Here is a 7,619-nt window from a genome sequence, read left to right as displayed (position 1 = left end):
ATACTCTCTATAGCCCTCATCGTCCCTCGTCACTACACGCTCTACACCAGAAGCCTGGCGGTGTATATGGTCAATTTTAGGCGTGAGAGGCCTTGGAGTTCGAGCCTCTTTTAAAATAGTGACCTTCTCACGGATAGATGCCATACTCCCTTTGCTCTCCTTCAAGGCTTCATAGCAGGCATTTTGATTAACATCCATTCGGACTTGGAACTCCTTTAACTCACTCTTTATATCCGCCATCATTGTAACCATCATACACATGAGATCATTTCCGGACATAGAGTCACTTGAGGTTGCTCTCTTATCACCCCTATCTTCGTGGATGTCCTCCATCTTGGTGGATCGAGTGATGGGATGCATCAAAAGTACCTATAAGAAGCAATAAACACTAGGCTCTAGTCCTAGGGGATAGTAAAACAAGAAAGAAAGGTTTAAGAGGATAAACTCACCCCAATGGTAGTATCCCCCCCAAGTCACTCACTAATGCCACTCGGCAGGTTTATAATATAGTAGGGTGGAATTTGTTGTCTCATCTGTGCCTTCGGGTAGCCATCCGTCCGGGTGGATTTTGGTGACTGAAAGTCACGTGTTCGGGTCGCACTTTTTCTGCACTGCACGACTTCCGTAGTACGGCCATAACTCCCTCAACCGGACTCCGATTGAGACTCCGATTGAGGCGTGTAAGATACTCATGCGAAGATATTTCAAAGACAAAGACAATGGTGGAATTTCAGAGAATTTGACCATCATATTGATAGGAAAAATACTGATTGAAGAAAGATGTAGTTGCAACTTTGATGCATGGCTTCCATGATCGTATCATTCCCAATAATCCGCTTGCAGGTTGAAAGTTGCTAGCAAAAAATGAAGGACAAACAAAGGGATAGGGCAAGCGTTAGTGAGATCTAGTCTATGTTAGTTCTTTCGTAAGAATTTCTAACACTTGAGTTCAGTTTGGAGCTGTTTGGTTCCCCTAGATCTCGTCTATCCTCTCATAGACGTGCCTTAGATCAGACAACAAGATGACTAGTTTAGTAAGAGATATAGACTTTTGATTTACTTATATGATAATATCTTCATAATATTTCTATCAATTTAGTAAGAGAGATAGACTTTTGATTTACATATATTTGGAGCTGTTTGGTTCCCCTAGATCTCGTCTATCCTCTCAAGCGACATCCCTTACCCCGACAGTACAGCCACTGTTGGAAAGCCCACTGTTGAACCCAACTGCAGCGATTGGAACACATATTCGCCAGGATGGTGTGTTTCTAGGCGAGACTTGATGAACACGATAGGCGTTTGTCAACGACACGTCATCAACTGAGGCCCGAACCTGACCCACCCGACAGGCCCCCGCTGTATGCCGCTGCACAACCGCCTTACACAATTCCAGTCCCTTGGACGTGCTGTTGGGACCCTCTTGGCAGCCACAACCTACCGCACCAACAGCCGCCTTACGGCTATCACCATCGTTAATTCAACCACTATCAACAGTCGTTCGTTGCACAGCAGAGACGTGGAACTTACTGGGAACTAGCGGGACAACACGCTCACTTGGGTGCAGTCACCGCCGCAGGATACTATCCATGGCACGAAATCAGCCACTACTGCATCCAGTGCTCGACCAACAACCGCTGCTCTTGCTCGACCGGCAACCACCGCCCGGTGCTGTCGCACCACCGCCATTGCTATCGTCCTATGCTGCACCGAGACCTTGCCAGCCCTTGCTACCGCTGCCCGCGACAACTCCATTATGGGCCTCTACTCGTCATCCGCAAGTGGGTGTCTCAAGCTCAAAGAAAAAGGCGTGGGAAATAAATTTGCACAATGGTGAAGAGAAGATGGATGAGTGCAATAATATTGAGAAGGTTGATCAGATTGAATTGTTGAGAACTCCTTGTTTCAACTTTGTCACGTTGAAAGAGGTATTTACGCATTCACCTCCAATAGGTGAATTTTCGAAGGAAGATCATCTTGAGTGGAAGGAGCTTATCTCGAGGAAGGATTTCTTCAGATACTCTTCTGACGCTGAAGGGACAAAACTATTGTTACTCGAGCAACACAGAGATGGTGATGGGTGAGTTACCTTGAAAGATCTCGAAATCGCTATGGCAATCAGAAACCTGCCTAGAAGATCCGCAAATGAGTTCTTGAAGTGTACTAGGGGTCATTTGCTCTCGAAATCTGTTGCTTGGAACGAATTATTATCTGTGACCGCATTTGATCCAGGAGGGGAAACCTCAAGGCTGCTATTATCATCTACTCTCTTCATTGCTTCGTGGTTTCCACCTTGAGGGCAAGGTGGATTTCAACCGTGGAGGAGTTGATACAATAATATCTTTATAATATTTATATTATTTAGTCTATTAATAAGTTACCATATCTTTATATATTCTTGTTTCATAAGTTAATAGCTTTTTAGAAGACATTGTTATTCTATTCAATCAATCATTGAAATAACAAGTATTTGTCTTTCATCTTTTTTAATTTCATGCATTCAAAATCTAAGCATTCATATTGATCAGGCTCGGTTTTCTCGCGACTTTCTCTTATCTTCCTATTTGATAAGAGGTTAAACCCTTATCATTTACTCCCTCAGTCCAGGCAGTGGCGGACCCAGAAATATATAATTGGGGGTACGAGTCATATGATGAATCATTATATAACATACCAAAAATAAAAATAATACTAAAAGCAATATATTTTGAAATATTATAAAATTTTAGAGTCATACATTTCAAAATTCAAAAATAAACTTCCAAGTATCTATTTGTTTTTTACGAGTCTTCATTTCTTCTAAACGATTCACTGTATATTCATCGGATACTTGTAGAAATACATATTTCTCAATGAAAGTGACCAAAAAATAATCCAAAGGTTGATCACCCATACTATTTCGCAACTTATACTTCACAAACGTCATTCCAGAAAACACTCTCTCTACACTTGCAGTGGCAACCGAAAGAATCAAAATTAACTTAATAAGCAAAACTACATGCGAATAAACCACATCTCTTTTTGTTTAAACAAGCTACACCAAAGGAAAACTAATATCTCGCAAATTCTGAAAGTCTTCACCACTTTTCATATCTCCAATGAATATATCAAGTTGGCACTCAAGGTCTATCAAATCAATATTTGAAAAAATCGAAAGGATTAAAAGTGGCAAGTTGGAGTACATTTTCCTTGTCAAAAGAAGAGAATCCATCTTTAGGATTGAAGCAAGTCAACATCTAATCAACTCAATATTAACTTCATCGAATCGGTTATCAAGTTCTTGAAGTAATAAGTGAATCACTTTGGTAAACACATCAACACGAAAATGATGAAGATATGAAACTTGTTGAACAAAACGTTTTGATCTTCCATGAGGGCTATAGTGAGCTTTCATATCTGGAATAACAATGCCATCTTTATTGCAAATTGAGATTACCTTGTTCAAGTGAATCTCCCATCCATCCCCCCTCATTTTCTGTAGTTGATCTTTGGTTAAAGTGACAAGCCTAATTGCTTTAATGATGTCTTAATATCTTCTTTGCAAAGCAAGACACAAATTGTTAGTGTAACGAAATATAGTAGCCATTAGTTGTGCCATAAACACGAAATCAAATTACTCTAGTAAGTACAAAATGCCTTGAGCTTTTCCCTTATAATCGAAAGTGGAATCTTTCTTTCCAATCATCGTAAGAAGTTTAAAAAGGAGTAAGTCCATGATATTCAAAAGAGTCTTGTAGTGAGAACACCAACGAGTGTCTCCAGGCCTCTTCAAACTAAGTTCTTGTTTCAACCCCGATCCTGATTCAAGTTCACCAATTTCCAAGGTTTGAGCAACTTTTTGTGCTTGAACTTCGCGAAACAATTCATTTCTCTTACAAGAAACTCCAATTACATCCAACAAAATTCCAACAGTTTCAAAAAGCCAACTACAATCATCGTTCTTTTTAAAAATGACTAACAATATTAGTTGAAGCTGGTGGGCAAAGCAATGTACGTAGTAAGCGCTTGGAATATCTTTCATGATCAAAGTCTTGATTCCATGTATCTCACCCTTCATGTTACTAGCCCCATCATATCCTTGCCCTCAAATCTTGGATGGACTTAATGACTGTTCAACAAGTACAGCATAATTGTACTTCTAAGAGACAAAGAAGTAGTATCACCAACATGAACAAGACCAATGAATTGTTCAACTATCTTTCCCCTTTTTTTCTCAAAATAGCACAAACAAAGAACCAATTGTTCCTTTTGGGACACATCACTAGATTCATCGGCTAATATAGCAAAGTAGTCATCACCAAGCTCATCCACAATTCACTTCATTGTTTCTTTAGCACAACAATCGATGATGTCTTTTTGAATAGTTGGAGATATCAATTGACAATTTCCAGGGGCATTTTCTAAAGTCACTTTTGAAATAACTTCATTATTTGCTTTCAACCATTTTAAAAGTTCAAGAAAATTTTCCCTATTAATAGAATCTTCACCTTCTCTATGACTACGAAATGCCATGCCTTGTCCCAGTAGGTAACGTAAACAAGAAATTGAAGCATTTAAGCGAACATTATATTTTTTGTTAATAACATCAGTAACATTATCTAAAGAAACCAGAATCGAATTCTTTTTGCCATCCCTCAAGTTCACATATTTCTCATAAGCAAGATTATGAGCACTTCTAACTCCACCAATATGTTTTATAAATCGTTCCGGCTTATTCCACGACTTAAATCCTTTATTCACAAATGCATCTCCCATTGCATTAATTCCAACTTTATTCTTGAACAAGTAGCAAACAAAACAAAATGCAGCATCTTCATCTATACTCCCTCCGTTCCAAAGTAGTAGAATCATTTCATTTTCTGCACTCGTTTTGGAAAATATAATAAATAGTTAAAGTGAATAAAGAGTACAGTAAGAATGAGAATAATGTAGAGAAGACTTTTATCTATATTACTCTTTGTTCATTCTACTATTTTTATCTTTATTATCATTTTTCCAAAACGAGTGCAGAAAATAAAATGACTCTACTACTGTGGAACGGAGAGAGTACTATATTCAAGCCAGTCCCATTTATCAAATCATGAAACCATAAGCCGACGACGCGAACATCCAACTTCTTTTTGAGCAAAAGAAAAAGTTCTTGGCTGACAAGGTTTTCTAAGAATATACGCCCTCCTAATTGTATCTCGCTCATTTGGGGGATATTTCATTATATTGGTTCTTCTAATAGGATCATGAGGAAGTTTTTTGACATCATAAATCGATTCTTCCTCATGTAATGTGATACGAATTGGAAAGTGTACAAGCGGGGAGATAGGAGGGTGGTTTGGCCAACCAACTCGGAAGGAAGGGAGGAAAATTCGATGCTAACCGATAGGGAGATTTTGGAGGAAGAACAGACCGAGTAGTGCAATTACGAAAGACAGGAAGATCTCAGAAGATTTATTAAATCAAATTTCGAATTTGTTTCCTATTTAGCTCTCTAGTTATCTATAAATATGGACTCTTTTATCAGTTTTACATATCTTGGAAAATAATAGTCTTTGGATGACTTATTTCGTTGGCCTCCTGAGTGAGGATTCTAATTCTCGTTTCGGTTCCATTTTGCTCACTCTTCAATAAATCGATTCCTGCCTATTTTATCTTATATTACTTGCTTTTGATTATCATAACCTTTGGTTTGTTTGGGAGTTTATTTCTCCCTCGCTACTCTGGACGAGCACCTCTCGTGCTTTGTTTTCGCCGACGAAGTGCGATATGCGCAAGCATGTCTGCCGGTCGGTGTCAAATAGAACTCGGCCAATAGCTTGGGAATCCACGGCAACACCGAGTCCCTTTCGTCGATTGTAGTCGCTGGCGCAGCGGTCACGCCGGCATGTGCACGAGCCCGCCCACGCTCGTCTGTGCGCTGCCCGTGATCGCGACAAGCTCTTGCTCCCACTACTTTGAAAACCCTACTTTGGATACACGTAGCGCGATCCATGTCGGTGCGAATGCCAACGGATCGAACGTCTCGTATATTCGAATAATTCAAGTTCTTTGATTCGAGTGCTCTTGAGTTCATCATGCATATAAAAATAACTAAAAACAAGAACAACATGCTTCCAAATAAAAAACACATGCTTACATGAATTTCACAAAATTTAAATCCAAATAAACAGAGCCAAAGACTGACTCTGATACCAATTGAAGGGGTTAGCAGCGGAAGCGCATAATAAATCAGATAATAACGATCTATTTAGCAGATTATTCAGACAAATTCTATTTGCGTAATTATCACATGTATCATGCTCACAACTTGAATTAAAACATGCTTTTGATTAATTGAAACCTAAAACATGCTTCTCTACGGAGCAGAATTATACCTTATTGATTCTCCAAAGAATCGTAGATTGCTCGCTACTTCTCCACGTGAAAATGTTGAGTACTAAACCAAAAATCTTCTGACTGGTTCCCGAACTGTATTCCGAAATCAGGGTGGGCTGATCTTATCAGAATACTAGGATTTAAATAAAAAAGACAGAAAATTCTCATGGAGGAATGCTGAAAAAATCGTCCTCTTCTGATAAGAGAGGGGGACGAAAATTTCAATAAATAATTATGTGTCTTTTCTGTCTCATTTATTCTCATATTTATAATAGTTACATATTGGGCCACGTCAGGGATCTATGGAAGTTTGGATGTGGCCTACCCCAATTAGCTTTACTAATTAAATTGAACCCACAATTTAATATAAGCTTATATTGGAATATCATTATCAGCCACTATAGTAACAATTTTGCACTGCCTCCAAATCCGAAATTACAAGTAATCTGGGTTTTCATTTTATTTAAATGTTTATTTCTCACGCTTAAGATATAAATGTCCATTAATTAATTAGTGTCAGCTATGGACTTAATTAATTAATATCTTATTAATTCCAAGAGTGGACTCAAAACACTTATTTATTATTCATATAATAAACAAACTCCAACTAGCTAGGTTCCGAATAATAAAACCTTATTTCGCGCTACTCTTGAGGAAATTATCAAACGAGACTCACCTCGCGCACGACTCAACATAATAGCAATCCTAGCACCGCTAGATATTATTCACCACTACCCAAGATATCAGGATTATTGGGTTGCGAAAAACCCGCACCATTTGATAAGTCAAAGTAGTGCATAATCAATACCGTATGCTAAATGCTAATGTATGTAGATTAAGAAATAGTTATTTATCAATACCTCGTCTTTCAGTAGATAGCATAAAGACATGTCTTGCTGTTAGATCCGTTCAGCGCTATACTACACCAATGTCATCTTATCTCAGTAAGGCTTAGATATATGCGTATTGACATTGCAACCTTTCACGATAGGTAGTCTAAGCCTATCTGGGTTGTGAAATTCTTCTTTGTCTTTGTTCAGAACTGACCATGTAACCTTAAAGTAGACGATGCCCATAACTGGTCTACTAAAACAAAGACTTAGATTTGTTAAGTTTATTATACATTTAAATATGTAATAAAACAACCATTAAATGTAAAACATAACAACAATATGATAAAAATAATCTGTTTTATTTCTTGGAAAATAAAATAAGAGTTTTACAATATTCGGTCACTCGAAAGGTGATTTCTA

Source organism: Salvia splendens, chromosome 3, assembly GCF_004379255.2.
Source record: "Salvia splendens isolate huo1 chromosome 3, SspV2, whole genome shotgun sequence".
Lineage (NCBI taxonomy): Eukaryota > Viridiplantae > Streptophyta > Magnoliopsida > Lamiales > Lamiaceae > Salvia > Salvia splendens.
The sequence above is the reverse complement of the archived record's forward strand: the minus strand, read 5'-3'. Positions refer to the sequence as shown.